Source organism: Triticum dicoccoides, chromosome 1B (assembly GCF_002162155.2).
Source record: "Triticum dicoccoides isolate Atlit2015 ecotype Zavitan chromosome 1B, WEW_v2.0, whole genome shotgun sequence".
NCBI classification, from domain to species: domain Eukaryota; kingdom Viridiplantae; phylum Streptophyta; class Magnoliopsida; order Poales; family Poaceae; genus Triticum; species Triticum dicoccoides.
In genome coordinates, this window is record NC_041381.1 from 439916125 (window position 1) to 439935066 (window position 18942).

The window sequence follows — 18942 nt, forward strand, 5'->3', positions numbered from 1 at the left end:
GAGAGAGAGAGAGAACTTTTGGAAACTCAAATGGACGCAAGGTTCTCAAAGCTTCCTAGAACCGCTACTAAATAGGCAGGACAACTTCAATTGTTTTCTAGGTGTCTGCTGTAAAAGTTGCAATGGTCTATATATATTGTGATTGCAGGCTTTGAATGGTGTCCAAGTCCCTTTTCATCAGAAAGTAAAAAATCATAATTTCCACTCATTACAGCAAAGTGATTCACAAACACAAAGTAGCCCTAACAATCAATTGGGCCAGCCCATCAACTAGCATACTAGACTGTTTTTGCTTTTTTGGAAGGTCTTGAGTCTGGTTTCTTTCTTGGGTCTGGTTTTAAGAAGTTACTCGTCAAGCTTTATTTGTTCTTTGTTGTTGTTTCTCTTCCGGTTTTTCTCAGGTTTTTTTTGTTTCTTTCATTTTTCTTTTACCTCTTCTTCTACTTCTTTTTCTTCTTTATTTTCTTTTCTAAAAATGTTCACAATTTTTGACACATGTTTCTAAAGTTTTCAAGATGTTCACAGTTTCTCCAAAAATGCAATCATTTCCCAAAAGTGATAATTTTCTTGGAAAGTTTTAATAATTTTAAATTCACATTTTTGGAAAAAATCATAAAAATCGAAAATATCTGATTTGCAATAAATGTTCAAATATTTTTTGACAAACCATGTACTTGACCTTACAATTTCTAAACCTTTTTCCGGAAAACCACTGTTGGACGTGAAAAAAATATATTTAGGCCCCTTGCGAAATTTAGGCAATTTGACAGGAGCAACTATCCAAGGGTTGCCCCTTACGAGGCTCTACTTCCTGATACTTCTCCGTCGTATCTACTTTTCCTAATGTTTCCATGTTGTTTTGGAATCTAATTTGCATGATTTGAATGAAACTAACCCGGACTGACGCTGTTTTCAGCAGAACTATCATAGTGTTGTTTTTGTGCAGAAATAAAAGTTCTCGGAATGGAACGAAACTTTTTGGGGATTTTTTATACAATAGAAGAGAATTTCTGGAGTCAAGAACCACCGGAGGGGGGCACCTGGGTGGGCACAACCCACCAGGGCACGCCACCCCCTCCAGGCGCGCCCACGTGGGTTGTCCCCACCCGGTGGCCTCGAAGACCCTAAAACCGACGCTATAAAATCATATTTTTCAAAAAAAAATAGGGAGAAAGAATTATCGTGTTTCACGAGTCGGAGCCGCCGTCGTCTCCTGTTCTTCATCGGGAGGCCAGATCTGGAGTCCGTATGGGCTCCGGAGAGGGGGATCTTCTTCATCACCAACACTTCTCCATCGCCAATTCCATGATGCTCCCCACTAGGACTGTGTAATTCCTTCGTAGGTTCGCTGGTCGGTGAGGAGTTGGATGAGATTCATCATGTAATCGAGTTAGTTTTGTTAGGGCCTGATCCCTAGTATCCATTGTGTTCTGAGATTGATGTTGCTATGACTTTGCCATGCTTAATGCTTGTCACTTTGGGCCCGGGTTCCATGGTTTCAGATCTGGACCATTTAGGTTATCACCATTATATTCATGTTCTAGATCCGATCTTGCAAGTTATAGTCACCTACTACGTGTTATGATCTGGCAAACCCGGAGTGACAATAGTCGGGACCACTCCCGGTGATGATCGTAGTTTGAGGAGTTCATGTATTCATCGTGTGCTAATGTTGTGTTCCGGTTCTCTATTAAAATGAGGCCTTAATATCCCTCATCTTCCAATAGGACTCTACTGCCACGGGAGGGTAGGACAAATTATGTTATGCAAGTTCTTTCCATAAGCACGTATGACTATTTACGGAATACATGCCTACATTATATTTATGAACTGGAGCTAGTGCTATATCGCCCTAGGTTATGACTGTCTCATGATGAATATCATCCAACGAATCACCGACCCAATGCCTACAATTTTCCTACATATTGTTCTTGCTAAGTTACTACTACTGTTGCTACTATTGCACTTCCTAAAAAATCATTACTATCACTGTTATCGTTACTGTTGCTGCTACCATTGCTATCAAAAATATCATATTACTTTGCTACTGATCACTTTGCTGCAGATAATTAATCTCCAGGTGTGGTTGAATTGACAACTCAACTGCTAATACTTGCAAATATTCTTTGGCTCCCCTTGTGTCGAATCTATAATTTGGGTTGAATACTCTACCCTCGAAAACTATTGCGATCCTATATACTTGTGGGTTACCAAGACCTTTTTCTGGCACCGCTGCCTGGGAGCATGGCTATATCTGTTGAGTCACTTGGGATTATTATCATATTATCACTATGAAGAATCTGAAGAATGCTAAGACTAAGATTTTCCCCTCTAAGACGAGGGGAGGTAAGGAACTGTCATCCAGCTCTGCTTTAGATTCACCTTCTGTTATAAGTAAACTTGCAACACCGCCACATGCTATTAATTCTGATATGTCGCAAGTTATTGATGATGTTACTTCTGCTATGAATGCTACTCATGATGATGCTAGTACCTTGTTTGATGATGATGTGCCACTAGGTGAATTTCTTGATGAACAAATTGCTAGAGTAAGACAACATGATATTGTTGAAACTGATGATGAGCTTGAAACTGAAAATCTTGAAACACCTACTAGAACTAGCCCTCCTAGATATGAATTGCCAAAGGTACCGGAAGGTTATGCTATGAGTGAGGAGGCAACTAGAGATATTCTTGCTGGTAAGGATAGAGATGATCTAGAAAAATTATTATGCAAGTATAAAGAAAAATCTCTGAATGCTGGAATGAAATGTGATCCTAAGTTTGCTACTTCACCTATCTTTATTGATGATAAGGATTATGAATTTTCTGTCGACCCAGATTGATTACTTTGGTTGAATCTGATCCTTTCCATGGTTATTGAAAGGACATGCGGTGCCCCCATGTGTGGTTTTGGTAGTTGATGACATTCTCTATGGACTAATGGTTGCATTGAGTTATATTTGAAGGATTTGTCCATAGGCTTTTCTTGAAGTCCATGTGTTGGTTTCAAGGAGTTTATGAGTTGACCAAGGTGGTATTAAGGAATTATTCAAAGATTGGTCATGTGAGTGTTGAGCTTATTGCAAGCATGTATTGAAGAAAAAGATTGTGTGATCATTCATGTCTACCTTCAAGACACCATCCAAATGTAGAGAGTTGGAAAGATTCAAGGTCAATCAAGACTATGTCAAGAGTGAATCAATTTGATCAACATACAAAGCGTACAAGATGTGCCGAGGGATCAAGTGATCCCATCGTATGGTAAGCATTGTCCATTACGCTTTGTGTACTAAACCATGGTCTTCGTGAGAGTTCTTTGTGGGGTTAGGTTGCGGTGTGCACGTTCAAGTGATGCATCATGAAGAGATCAAGTGCTTGAAGATTGTCGTCCATTGTGGGGATAATGGACTTGTGAAAATGTTCCAAAGAGTGGCTCACCCATAGTGGAGTATGGGGGAGCAATCAACTAGTCTTCATCGAGCAAACGCAATCAAGAAAGGTGGTCCAAAATGAGGGAGTCAAGATCGTCATCATCTAGCTCAATTGGACTTTGTGCAAGGCAAAGGTTTGCCCTTGATAGGTTTTATATTTTACCGGTCTCATGGTGATAGTTTGGAGACCGGGTTATAGGATCGATAGCCGTACTATCAAGGGGGGTCTCAAGTGAGTAGCATGATCGTATCGTTTGTTGAGAGCTCAAACCATTGCATCCTTGCATCATATTTCTTGATTTTATTCGTATTTTCTTTTGAGGTTTTAGAGCTTGTGGTTATCTTCGTGACAAGCTCTAGTTCATCAAAACCGGATTTCATATGCTTCTTCTATCGCATTTTCGGTGTTGGAGGTTTTACCGGTCTTTTTTGAGGAAGAGTTATCACCATTTTCTCATGGTACTTTTGTAATTTGCTTATTATTTATATTTCTATCAAGATTGTGTTATCCCATGTCGTTCGCTTTCCAACAAACTTGGTTTCGTTGAATTCAGAGTCCGTTTGCAGAAGTTGTGGCAGTTTTGGTGTTCTGAAAAGGCTGCAGCGGTACTACCACGGACAGGAGCCGATGCAATTTTTTACTACCGCTCCAGAGTGGTACTACCGCGGCTACTACAGCGATAGTACCACTCCGGACCAAAAACTCGTCACAAGTCCAGCGGTGGTAGGCACGGATGTATTTTTTAGTACCACTCGCAAGCAGTAGTACCGCTACCCTTTGAGGTAGTACCGCTACCCCTAGCGGTAGTACCGTCAGGTCGAGCGGTAGTACCACTCTGTGCGGGCTGTGAGCATAACAGTTGGATTTATCCCCACCTATAAAAGGGGGTCTTCTTCCCCAATAAACCTTATCTCTTGAGCTCGTGTTCTTCCCCCATTATTGACCTTCTTCGAGCTTGCTAACTCTCAATCCCTCCAATGACTCTTGCTAGTTCTTGAGGTAAAAGAGAGAGGAGATCTAGATCCACGTTTCCACCAATCACTTTCTCCTCTAAGTGAGGGAACCCCTTGGATCTAGATCTTGGATCTCTTCGTGTTCTTCTTTCGCTCTTCCTCTCATTTTCCTCCCTAACATTAGTTGCTTTGGTGGGATTTGGGAGAGAAGGACTTGGGCACTCCATGTGCCCTTGCCATTGCATTTGGTGCATCGGTTTGAGTTCTCCACGATGATACATGGAAGTGAAGTTTGAGAAGCTTATTACTCTTGGGTGTTTGGGCACCCTAGAGCTTGTTCCTCTTGGGTGCCTTAGCACCCTAGACGGTTGGTGTTATTCGGAGCTCAATCATTGTGGTGTAAAGCTCCGGGCAAGCGTCGGGGTCTCCAATTAGGTTGTGGAGATCGCCACGAGCAATTTGACGGGTACCGGTGACCGCCCCCAAGGTTTCCAAAGTGTACGGGTTCGGTGACCGCCCCCAAGGGTTGCCATTTGTACGGGTTCGGTGACCTCCCTCAAGGGTCCCTTAGTGGAATCACGACATCTTGCATTGTGTGAGGGCGTGAGGGATTACGGTGGCCCTAGTGGCTTCTTGGGGAGCATTGTGCCTCCACACCGCTCCAAACGGAGATTAGCATCCGCAAGGGTGTGAACTTCAGGATACATCGTCGTCTCTGCGTGCCTCGGCTATCTCTTACCCGGGCCCTTTACTTATGCACTTTACTTTGTGATACCCATATTGTTTTTTGTCATATATATTGCTATCACTTAGTTTTTTATCTTGCTTAGCATAATTTGTTGGTGCACATAGGTGAGCCTAGTTGTTGTAGGTTTGGTGCTTGACAAATTAACCGCTAGGTTTATTCCGCATTTGTTCAAGCCTAAACCATAATTATTTTAAAGCGCCTATTCACCCCCCTATAGGCGACACCCACGATCTTTCAATTGGTATCAGAGCCTCGTCTCTCTTTATTAGGATTTACCACCTAGAGAGTAAAGATGTCTACTAGGGGATTAGGATTCTCTGAAACTCTTAGTTTCAATGGCACACATTTTGATGTTTGGGTAATTCGCATGCTTAATCTCTTTAGGGCCATGGACCCAAATTTAGAGCGAATTGTAGATATGGGTTTTTCTCCTCCAAAGGATCCTTAACGATTATCTTTAGAGGATGAAAAAAACTCTTATCTCAATGCTCAAGCTTCTAATCGGCTCTTTGATGCTGTGAGCAATGTAGTTATATTTCAACTCATGCCGTTGCGGGATGCTCATGAGTTGTGGACGAAGCTTCAAGATAAATATGGTGTGTCCAAGTTTTGTGGGGATGATTGTTCTCCCTCCACCTCCGGCCGCATTGCCTTCTCAACTTCTTCTACTTCACCTACATGTGGATTGCCACAAGGTAATGCTATGGTGAGTAGTGTTGGTCATTGCAATGATGATAGTGTGCTAATCGTTGGTGACTCTTCATCACTATCTTATTGCAATGCTCCTTCTTTGGACTTTAACACTTCAAGCACTCCAAATGTTTCACATGCTTGTGTTGATAGTCCTTGCATATCATGTAGAAATTTCTTGACTAAATCTCATGATGATATGCTTGCTATGTCTTGTTGCCATGATAAAAATGCTTGTATTTCCTCTAGTTGTTGTGCTAACAATGTAAAGGAAACCCAACACTCCATGGAACAAGATGTGGTCTTGAATGGTGCCTCAAGGGATCCTACATCATCATCTATTGCTTTTTGCCTTATGGCTAAGGCGTCAAAGGTATCTGCTACTTTGAACCCCAATATGTCAGTTGATGATGATGTTAATGCCAATGATGATGAGGATAATGATGAAGAGAATGATAATATTGCTTCCTTAAAAATTAAGGGGGAAATGATTTTTAAAGCTCTTCACAAAAATAATCTTGCTCATTCCAACTTCATGGAAATCATCTCTACTGCCATTGAGGGCAAGAAATACATTAAGGAGTTGGAATCTCATCTAGATGAGCATGAGGTCACCATTGAGAAAATGGAAGCTCATGAGCGTGATTACGCAAGTGAGATCACGGAGCTATGTCAAGCTCTTGAACATGAACAAACCACCTCCGGATCTCTTGAGGAGACTTTTGCTCTAAAACTATCTAGAGTGAAGGAATCTCATGATAGAGCTCTTGAGGTGGCCAATGATTTTGAAACTAAAAATGAGAAGCTTGAAGTTGCGCATGCTAAACTCCTTGAGGACTTTGGGCACCTCGAAAATGGCTCAAGGTTCATTAAGAGTGAGCTCATCAAACTCACCGAGTCTCATGCACAACTTAAAGCTTCATATTCTAAAGAGATTGCCAATTTGCCTTCTCCTCTTGCTATTATTGATGATGCTTGTGCTACTAACTCTATTTCTAGTGAAGCATCCATTTTGAAGGAGAATGTTGAGCTACGGGCTCAACTTGAGTTGCTATCTAGCAAATATGAGAAATTGGGAGAAATTCATGAAAACTTCTCAAGCTCTCATGATGATCTTCGAGTATCCCATAGTGTGCTAAAGATAGCTCATGAGGCCATGATTGCTAAGGTAACATCTAGTGAGCCTCATGTGGATACTAGCACTATTTCTAGTCAAAATACTATATTGCCATGTGCTAGTCCTTGTAATTCATCTACTCACAATGTTGGTACATCTTGTGATGAATTGCTTTCCTTGCCTTGTTGCTCTAACGATGAATCTTATACTTCCTCTAGTACTTGTTTTGAGACTAACCATGTAGAGGAAATCAAAGAGCTCAAGCCCCAAGTCACTTCTTTGAAGAAAGACTTGGAAAAGAGTCATGAAGGGAAATACACACTCAATAATATCTTGAGTGTGCAAAAATCCCCCAATGACAAAGGTGGACTTGGGTTCAACTCCAATAAGAAGAAGAATAAGTCCAAGATGAACAAAAAGTAGGGCCAAGAACAAGTCAAGAATTCGGCCAAGATTATTTGCTTCAAGTGCAAAGTAGAAGGGCATCATGTTAGATCTTTCCCATTGAAGAAGAAGCCCATTAGTGACAAGCAACAAGGGAAGCGGCCACAAGTTCACTCTCATGCTCAACCTCAAGTTGAAGAAAGGCCTCATCCTAGGAAAACTCAAGCTAATGCTTCTCAAGTTGAGAAATCAAGTGAGAAGAAAGTGAAGAGTAGACGTTGCTACCTATGTCGTGAGAAAGGTCACCTCGCTTCTTCATGCACTAGTGGTAACTTATCCAACCCAATTATTATTGATGATATCTATTCTCTTGGGAAGGATAAGGTTGGCAATGTGTTTGCCAAACTTGTTGGTACTCAAAGTGGTGTCAAGAAAAGAACCATTTGGGTAGCCAAGCCTATTGTGACTAATCTCTTAGGACCCAACTTGGTTGTGGACCAACTAGCTCAAACTTGATCAATAGGTGTTGTTGGAGGGCATTGGAGACTTGGCTACTTTATGAAGAATTAAGGGGACTTCATCATTCTTAGTGTCTCAAGCCAAGTTAATTGGGTTATCAAGTTTCTATACTATATCCAATGTGCCTCCTTCCAGTAACTTGTACTTAAATTGTTTACATTGAAAGTTACTTGCCCCTTTGCATGTTTTGGTTTTGTTCCTTGCATGTGTTTGTATATGTTGTGCCTACAATTGCTTATCTTGAGTAATCAAGTATGTGTGTGTTGGTTTGCACATCATGTACATGTGTGTCATACGTTGAGCCTTTATGCATCTTGTTTGTATCTTATTTGGCTCTTGTGAGAGATTAATGGAATATCCCATTATGGGGGAGTGATGTGCTTTGTACACCCCACAATCCTATAAATGTGTGTACATGAGGAATACCATCTAGTATTGATATTACAAGAATATCTAGTCGCTATGTGGTATGTATTCTCATGAGAAATTCAAATTCTAAATAGTCCACTAGTTATCTCTTGTTGGATCCTCTTATTGCCTCTTGTTAAGTTCTTATTGGTATCACATTATGGGGGAGTAATATGCTATGTGCATATTACAAGCCTAGAAAATGTGTACATTTGAGATATTGTCACCTAGAATTGATATTGTAAATTATCTTGTTCCTTGGTGGCATGTTAGCTCTACAAGTTGCAATTTGCTTGTGTGTGGTGTGAAGATGATGTTGGATATCCTTGCTATCTACCATCGGGAATTATTTCAATTTACTTCTTGTCTTTTGACAATTGGTACTCACTTGTGTGGTAGAATTTATTGATCATCTTTACATTAGCTTATGCTTTAATTTGCCTTTTCTCTTGCCAAGGAATGTATCAACTCCCTTTGTCTTCCATACCACTTGTGGATCTTGTTAATTTCTTGATCTTGTCTAGTGTTTTATAGATATAGTGAAAGTGGTGATCCCACCTTGTGCATTTTATATTCAAATGAAAATTCTCTATAATGCACTAGTCTTGGGGGAGCTATCCTATTTTCTATAAAACACTCATCTTGCGATCCTTATCAAGTGTGTGTTGGTGGAAGGCAAGCCATTTTCTTTTTGGTATGTTGTGCCATCATGAAACTTTGTAGAGAGCTTGGTTTGCTTGGAACCATCCTCTCTTTTGGGAGTTTGATATATTTTATTTAGTGTGTATCAACGGATATCTCATTCCTCGATGTATCTATTATGGATATCCTCCAAGTGACGATCTATTCATTTGGTATCTTTTCTTCTCTTGTTTTTTCTTTGTCATTTGGTATCGGTTCTTGAAAGTCTTGAGCATGCATATTAACTTCATGTAGTTTCTTTGGCATGCTTTCTTTCTTTGACCCATTATATAGGGAAACTCCACCAAGTCTCAAATTGGATGAGATGTGCATGAAATTCATTTTCATATCTATATGCACATATTTATGTGGAGTTTGTCCTATGTATTGTTGGTTCTCTAAATCTTTGGTCCCAATGAGTTTGGGTACCATTTTGTTTGTGTTGTTGGTCTCGGAACAATTGGAGATGCATTGGATGCTCGGCTCACCCACAAGGAAGGTGGTGTCACCATGAGCTTATTGGAGTCAAGCTAGGATGTTCAATGAACTACTATCTACCTTCAATTGGTATCTACTACATCCTTCCAATGGTATCTCGGTAACAAGTATCATCATCTACTTCATGCACACATTTCTTGCATCAATCTTGTGTAGGTTGTATCATGGCATGTAATTCATTCTTTCTTGTGATACTTATTTCCTTTCTCAAAGCATCCCAACAATGATCTCATGTTTCTAGTTGTGATGTCTTTGATGCTCGTGTGGTTGGAACTCATTTATATACAATAAGACCATATCTAGCCATGTGCTATGCCTTCAAGAAAATATCTTATTGGTATATTTATGACTCCCATGTGGATATCTTTTCCCTTCCTTTTTGTAACTATTTCGTGTGTGCATCCTTCTTTGTGGATTGGTATCATCATGATATTCATCTACCTAGAATCTTATACACTTGAGAGAAGTTACATCTGTACTTGATATCCTTATTCTTTCATGTCCACCTTTCCTTGGTAGTTATGTGAAAGGATTTATCTTGAGTGCGGATCTTATATCGTTGCATCTTGATGCACTCTTGTGTGGTGAAGATTATTTTCCTCGTGCTTATCTTTATGAGGTTTTGCCATCTTAATTAATTGGTATCCCTCGTCTTGACGGGGCTTTCATCTTCTATCTTCACCATGGGTTGTCGCAAGCTTTGTTATTATCTTTTTAGAAAGCTTGTGTATCCATTTGCTTCTTGTGTGTGGGGGGGAAGGTCATGTCTTGCACCTTGTATCTCATTTATCCAAGACTATGTTGATGCTTAATGCTCATCCTTATATTAGTCTTCTCAAGTGCTTTGCCATGACTCACACACATCTTTTTTTTGGTTGAGCCTATTCTTAAGTTTCCTCTTTTACATGTCGTTCAACCATTGTGTTTGTTGCAAGTCCTAGGGTTTGTTTATATTATGCTAACTTGCACTTGTTGTAAGTTTCTATTGATTTTGGGGGAGCTATGATCCTATTTTGTGCACTTTGTATCCAAATACAAATATTCTTATGTGTGCACAAATCATGGGGAGCTTCTCTAGTTTCTTTGGAACACTCCTTTGCTCATATCATAATATCTTTTTCATGTGGCTCATAGGAGCATTGGTCTTGTTAGTTCAATTGGTATCTTTTGATAGCTTATTTCAATTGGTATCTTTTGATTGCCTGATTGCTTGTTTCTCTCTTTGTTATGTCTTTGTGGCATATCATTCTTTAGCAATCTTTGAGCCTCAATATATTTTTTCTTCCTCCAAGTATTTACCTTTGGATATGTGTAGTGCATTCCACTCTCTTATTGAGAAATACACAATTTATGGAGGAACACAATTTATATTGGCCTTCTTAGCTTTTCGTCCATTTTGGCAATCGATGCCAATGGGGGAGAAGTTTTAGAGAGTTTTACGAAAAAGTTTAGAGAGTCATCTGTTTATCTCTTCTTGCTTTGGTTTTGTTCCTAAGCTTTTGCATCTCATACGCATGCATCATTAGTTGTTGCATTGCATGGTGATGCATAATTCCTTATATAAACTCTCTTGAAAGTGATTGTCATCAATTACCAAAATGGGGGAGATTGAAAGGACATGTGGTGCCCCCATGTGTGGTTTTGGTAATTGATGACATTATCTATGGACTAATGGTTGCTTTGAGTTATATTTTAAGGATTTGTCCATAGGATTTTCTTGAAGTCCATGTGTTGGTTTCAAGGAGTTTATGAGTTTACCAAGGTGCTATTGAGGAATTATCCAAAGATTGGTCATGTGAGTGTTGAGCTTATTGCAAGCATGTCTTGAAGAAGATGATTGTGTGATCATTCATGTCTACCTTCAAGACATCATCCAAATGTACAGAGTTGGAAAGATTCAAGGTCGATCAAGACTAAGTCAAGAGTGAATCAAGTTGATCAACATACAAAGCGTACAAGATGTACCGAGAGATCAAGTGATCCATCGTATGGTAAGCATTGTCCATTATGCTTTGTGTACTAACCCATGGTCTTCGTTAGAGTTCTTTGTGGGGTTAGGTTGCGGTGTGCACGTTCAAGTGATGAATCACGAAGAGATCAGGTGCTTGAAGATTGCCGTCCGTTGTGGTGATAATGGACTTGTGAAAATGTTCCAAAGAGTGGCTCACCCATAGTGGAGTATGGGGGAGCAATCAACTAGTCTTCATCGAGCAAACGCAATCAAGAAAGGTGGTCCAACTTGAGGGAGTCAAGATCGTCATCATCTAGCTCAAGTGGATTTCGTGCAAGGAAAAGGTTTTCCCTTGATAGGTTTTATAATTTACCGGTCTCATGGTGATAGTTTGTAGACCGGGTTATATGATCGATAGCTGTACTATCAAGGGGGGCTCTCAAGTGAGTAGCGTGATTGTATCATTTGTCGAGAGCTCAGACCATTGAATCCTTGCATCATATTTCTTGATTCTTATTTGTATTTTCTTTGAGTTTTTAGAGCTTGTGGTTATCTTCGTGACAAGCTCTAGTTCATTGAAAACAGATTTCATATGCTTCTTCTATCGCGTTTTCGGTGTTGGAGGTTTTACCGGTCTTTTTAGTAGAAGGGTTCTCACCATTTTCTCATGGGACTTTTCTAATTTGATTCTTATTTATATTTATATCAAGATTGTGTTAGCCCATGTCGTTAGGTTTCCAACAAACTTGGTTTCGTTGAATTCTGAGTCCGTTTGCAGAAGTTGTGGCAGTTTTGGTGTCCTGAAAAGGCTGTAGCGGTACTACCACGGACAGGAGCGGATGTGATTTTTTACTACCGCTCCAGAGCGGTACTACCGCGGCTACTACAACGGTAGTACCGCTCCGGACCAAAAACTCGTCACAAGTCCAGCGGTGGTAGGCACAAATGTATTTTTTAGTACCGCTTGCAAGCAGTAGTACCGCTACCCTTTGAGGTAGTACCGCTACCCCTAGCGGTAGTACCGTGAGGTCGAGCGGTAGTACCACTCTGTGTGGGCTGTGAGCATAACGGTTGGATTTTCCCCCACCTATAAAAGGGGATCTTCTTCCCCAATGAACCTTATCTCTTGAGCTCGTGTTCTTCCCACATCGTTGACATTCTTCGAGCTTGCCAACTCTCAATCCCTCCAATGATTCTTGCTAGTTCTTGAGGGAAAAGAGAGAGGAGATCTAGATCCACGTTTCCACCAATCACTTTCTCCTCTAAGTGAGGGGAACCCCTTGGATCTAGATCTTGGAGTTCTTCGTGTTCTTCTTTCATTCTTCCTCTAATTTTCCTCCCTAGCATTAGTTGCTTTGGTGGGATTTGGGAGAGAAGGACTTGGGCACTCCGTGTGCCCTTGCCATTGCATTTGGTGCATCGGTTTGAATTCTGCACGGTGATACGTGAAAGTGAAGTTTGAGAAGTTTGTTTCTCTTGGGTGTTTGGGCACCCTAGAGCTTGTTCCTCTTGGGTGCCTTGGCGCCCTAGACGGTTGGTGTTGCTCGGAGCTCGGGCAAGCGTCGGGGTCTCCAATTAGGTTGTGGAGATCGCCCCGAGCAATTTGACGGGTACCGGTGACCGCCCCAAGGTTTCCAAAGTGTACGGGTTCGGTGACCGCCCCCAAGGGTTGCCATTTGTACGGGTTCGGTGACCTCCCTCAAGGGTCCCTTAGTGGAATCACGACATCTTGCATTGTGTGAGGGCGTGAGGGATTACGGTGGCCCTAGTGGCTTCTTGGGGAGCATTGTGCCTCCACACCGCTCCAAACGGAGATTAGCATCCGCAAGGGTGTGAACTTCAGGATACATCGTCGTCTCTGCATGCCTCGGCTATCTCTTACCCGGGCCCTTTATTTATGCACTTTACTTTGTGATAGCCATATTGTTTCTTGTCATATATCTTGCTATAACTTAGTTTTTTATCTTGCTTAGCATAAGTTGTTGGTGCACAGAGGTGAGCCTAATTTTTTTAGGTTTGGTGCTTAACAAATTAACCACTAGGTTTATTCCGCATTTGTTCAAGCCTAAACCTTAATTATTTTAAAGCGCTTATTCACTCCCCCTCTAGTCGACATCCACGGTCTTTCAGTTATGAAACTGAAACTGTTGTGGCACATCTTACTAAGTTGAATGACATAGCCACCCTTTTTGCTTATGATGAGAAGATTCACTATAAGGGTGATGCTAAAGGTTGGTACAATACTCTTGGTCCTGGTTGTTTGTGTAGCCCCCATGATATGATTTATTACTTCTTTGGAAAATATTTCCCTGCTCATAAGAAACAAGCTACCTTGTAAGTGCATCTAGTGCCCCTTAGTGATTTTGGTGTATTGAAGACTTATAGGTTAAGAGACTGATGCGTTTGTGAGTGTACACAGGTCTATAAGTCTATGAGGAGTTTGATATTTACAGAGAAAGTCGACCCCTAAAAATGAAGTTCTTTGTCTGAAGACTTTGGATTTCTGAAGACTTTCTGAAGACTTTGTAAGTGAAGAAATTGGTGTGACCTTGCAGACTTGGTAATCATTCGAGGATCATGAAGCGTGAAGACTCTTGTTTTTACTATTTCCTTTTATCTTTCTTGAGTCATAGGAAACGCTGTACTGTTAAAGGGGGTCGAGGAAATACTAAGGAAAAATTCCCATGTGATGCTCAACTCAAAATCCTACACCTACCAATCCTTTCGAGTGAAGCCATTGGAAATCTCGCACAGTTCAGTCATATTCTTCAGTGACAGAGACGAAGTTCTTCTGGTCCCTGAGGAATTTGTTCTGACTGAGGAGTTAGGAATTCGCCAGTGCGGATTGCCTACAAAGTGAGGAACATGATAGCCCTGAGGTATTTGAGAGTCAAATATTCCGACCGTTGCTGTGCTACGCGCCAGCTGTCCCAAAATATCTACCCACCTAACGGTCATATCAGACAAGGGCATTTATGTCTTATCATGTCGGGCTGGTCCCTAGGCTATAAATAGCCGCCCCCTACAACCACTAGTTGGTTGGCTGCTCCGAGAGAAACTGACACTTGTCATTTGTGAGCAACCCATCCTCCGAGGACTTAGAGTGAAAATTATCAAGTGAGGAAATCCCAAACCCCAAACCTACAAACCCCAAAGTGATTGAGCATCACTGAAGAGATTGATCCTGCATGGATTCGACGCTTGTTTCCTTTGAAGACTGTGCTTCTTCCAGACGGTTAGGCGTCAAGGTCTAGAGCATCCAAGAGGAATTGTGGATCGCCGAGTGACCGAATTTGTGAAGGTTCAGAAGTCACCTAAAGACTTACCACGAGTGATTGGGCGAGGTCTGTGTGACTTTAGCTAAGGAGAATACGGTGAGGACTGTGTGTCCGGGACTGGGTGTCCTCGAGTTTAAATACTCAGCTGCTCCAACCAGATGTACAACTGAGACAACAGTTGGAACTGGTCTACCAAATCATTGTCTTCACTGAGCTTACTGGTTCTATTTCCTCAACTCTTTCATTTCCTCATCTCTATTGTTGTGTGCTTGTTCATATCAGTTTGAAGACTTTGACTGAAGACTTTCTCAATTTGCTCAATTCAATTTCTTCAGTCTGCCTGTCTTCATCTTGTGTTATCATGTGTTTACGCTCTCTGTACTTTGTGCTTGTCTTCATTTCATCATGATGACTATGCTTGTGTTCTGCTATGTTTACTTTTGAGTACTTATTCCGCTGCATGTAGTTCTTCATTTAGGAATTTCCTCACCAGCAAATTCCTCAGTGAAAAATTCATAAAAATCGCCTATTCACCCCCCCTCCAGTCGATATAACGCACTTTGAATTGGTATCGGAGCAAGGTACTCCCTTGTTCTATGTGATTTTGGTTTAACCACCTAGAGGTTTAGTTATGTCGACCGCAGGTATGATCAAGGTCTCTGATGGGTGTCCTACCTTCGATGGAACGGACTACCCCTACTGGAAGACTAAGATGCGAATGCATCTTGAGGCAATTGATAATGATCTCTGGTATGTTGTGGAAAATGGTGTTCCCTCAGTCACACCTTCCCTGAATGTTGCTGATGTGAAGAGATTAAAGCAACTCGATTCTCAAGCGAAGCATATCATATGTGGCCATCTAAGCAAAGGGCAATATGGTAGAGTGAGTGCTTTCGAAACTGCTAAGCTTATCTGGGATAGGCTCTCCAAAGTAAATGAAGGAGTCTCAACTCAACGTGACTCTCGTGTCGATGTTCTTCGCAATCTCTTCAACCGCTTCAGAAGACTCGACAATGAAAATGTTCAGCAAACCTTCGATCGCCTCACTGATATCTCAAATGAGATTCAAGCGCTTGGCGCCACTCATATCATCGACCATGAGGTGGTGAAGAAATTGTTGAGATCGCTCGATTCTTCATTTGACACTCTGGCATTGATGATTCAAGAGCGTGCTGATTACAAGTCACTTGATCCTGCTGATATCCTCGAGAGGCTAAACACTCATGAGTTCCAACTTGCTGAGAAGAAAGATCTCTATGGTTTGAGCTATGGCAAACCACGTTGCTCTGAAGGCCAAGGTAGTCTCTGAGTCTGAAGAAGAGGACTCTACCAACAGCCTTGGTGATCCTGAAGAACTGAGCCAGGAACTTGCACTGCTTGTGAACAAATTTCAGAAGTTCTCAAGACATGGTCGCTTTGGAAAATCCTCAAGGAGCAACGATTCCTCATCTAGTGACTACAAGAAAAGGTTGTGCCACAAATGCAAGAAACCTGGTCACTACATTCAAGATTGTCCTCAGTGGGACAAGGAACTAAAGAAGAAGAAATACAAGGATTACAGTTCTGATGATGCCAAGAAGAAGAAATCTTCAAAGTCTTCGTCATAAAAATCCTCGAAGTCTTCATTTCACAAGACGAGCAGCTCCAAGAAAGCTCGGGCATTCATTGGCAAGGAAATGGATTCTGAGGCTGAATCTAAGGATCATGAGGAAGAGGAGGCATCCGAGGAGTCCGAGTCTGGGGTGGCAAGCCTAGCTCTTGCTACCGCATTCGTCAGCAAGTCTATCTTGAACTCTGAAGAAAATGGCAACACCAACAATGCTGATGAAGGCAATGATGACTACGCTCCCACCTATTGCTTCATGGCAAAGGGTGCCAAGGTAACTAAATACCCCTCCTCTGAATCTAGTGAGGATGAATCTGATGAAAATCTTAAGCCCAGCTACTCTAAACTTGCTAAGATTGCTGTGAAACAACAAAAGGCTATTGAAAAGCTTCAACACATGCTAGACAAAAGTGATGATATGTTGGGTGAAGAAATGGATCGCACTAAAGACTTAACTGAAAATCTTCAGAGACTTCAGTCTAAGTTTGACAATCTTCAAAGTCATCATAACACTCTCTTATCTGATCACGAGAAGCTTTCTTATGAATTTCTTCAAAGAAAGCAAGATCTTGAGAAGCTAAGAGTGAGTTATGAAGATCTTCAGAAGGAGCGCGATTCGTTACTTGCTCAACAAATCACCGCCACTCAGGAAGAATTTATTCCTCCATGTCTGAAGTGCATTGAACGTGAATCTGCTAATTCTTCACCTGAATGTTCAAATGCTTCAAATGTTACAAATTCTTCACCTGTCTCTGCTATCACTAATTCCTCATTTGAGGACATTGCTAGTACCACTGATGATGCGGGGCTGAAGGAATTATACACGACAGGCATGTACAAAAGCCTCAAAGGGCATCAGATTCTTTGTGATGTGCTTAAAAAGAAGATCCTCAACAAGAACCCTAGGAAAGAGGGTATTGCCTTTGAGAGGAAACTCAATGCTGATGGAACATATTGGAAGCCTGAGCAGTACACAAAACCTCATGGGTTGTTGCAAAGGGACCTCAAGTTGATCCATCCAATTTATCTGGCTTTACATGTGAATCTCCTCATTCTTCTGATGAGTCATTTGACTCCAACTATAAACTATTCAAAAATCAGAATGGTGAAGTATTTGCTAGATATGTTGGCACTAACTGCAGGAACGGTTCCCATATGAAGAAAATCTGGGTTCCCAAAAGTTATCTTGAAAGTCTTCAGGTGAATGTCCTCATGACACCACCTGTGAAGAATAGGAACCCCAGATCAAATTCTTCATATGGACCTAATTCTTCATATGGATCCAATTCCTCAAAAGGATCAAAATCCTCATATGATCATCATCGTGCTAACCCTTCTGTTTCGTAGGGTAGAGCTAAGGGCTATGAATATGAGTATTATTCTTCAAATCATTATGTTCATAAGTCCTCAAAGAATTTCTTTGCTTACTCATATGCTTACCCTAACCCCTCTTATGTGAAACGAAGTGGACTGGCTTCTATGCCACCTTTCTCATATGGTGCATGCAGAGTGATGAATTCTTTGCCACCCCTTCAGATGTGGGTGCTGAAGAAAAAGAACTAATCTCTTATGCAGGGTCAGGTCTCCAGACGTGCTCAAAACATCTAAAGAATTTGCTGGAGACCTGAATGTGCCTAAAAGGACACAGGCTAATCATGAAGAAATGATTGTTCATTTCACACATCCTCATACTCATTTTATCTGTGACGTTGCCTGATGAAATTGATCTAATGATATTGATGTCATATTCTTCACTGATGAAGTATATGAGTTCGTAAGTTGCACTAATTCATCTGCAGGATGATCAACCCAAAGCAAACGAGTGGGTCCTCGATAGTGGATGTACGAATCACATGACTGGTGACAAGAATCTATTGATGGATGCTCCTTTATCACCGTCACATCTGAAGCATATCATCTTCACAGACAAAGGCAAAAGTCAGGTATTGGGTCTAGGTAAGGTTGCGATCTCAAAGGATCGACACATGGACAAAGTCATGCTTGTGGAGTCCTTAGGATACAACCTCATGTCTGTCTCAATGCTTTGTGATCTTGATATGGTTGTTGTCTTTGGAAGATATCATTGTGTTGTGATCATGGAAGCTGACCATTCCAAAGTCTTCGAAGGCTTTAGGAGAGGAGACTTGTATATTGTTGATTTCTCTACAGGACCACAACCAGCCGTGTGCTTACTTGCAAAAGCTTCAGAAGGCTGGCTATGGCATCGACGACTTGGTCATGCTGGCATGAGGAATCTGCACACGCTTGCGAATAAGAAGCATGTCATTGGCATTGAGAATGTCAAATTCCTCAAAGATCACTTATGCGGAGCTTGTGAAGCTGGAAAGATGACAAAGGCCAAGCATCCAACAAAGACTATCATGAACACCACTCGACCATTTGAATTGCTTCACATGGATCTCTTTGGTCCTAACCATTATTCTGCAATTCTGAATGATGCATCTCAATATGGCTTTGTTATTGTTGATGATTATTCTCGTTACACATGGGTGCACATTGTCACTTACAAACATGAAGTGCAAGAAGTCTTCAAACGATTTTCCTTGAGGGCTTCAACCAACTTTGGTGTGAAGATCAAGCACATCAGAACTGACAATGGGACCGAGTTCAAGAATTCTGGTCTTGATGGCTATCTTGATGAACTTGGTATTAC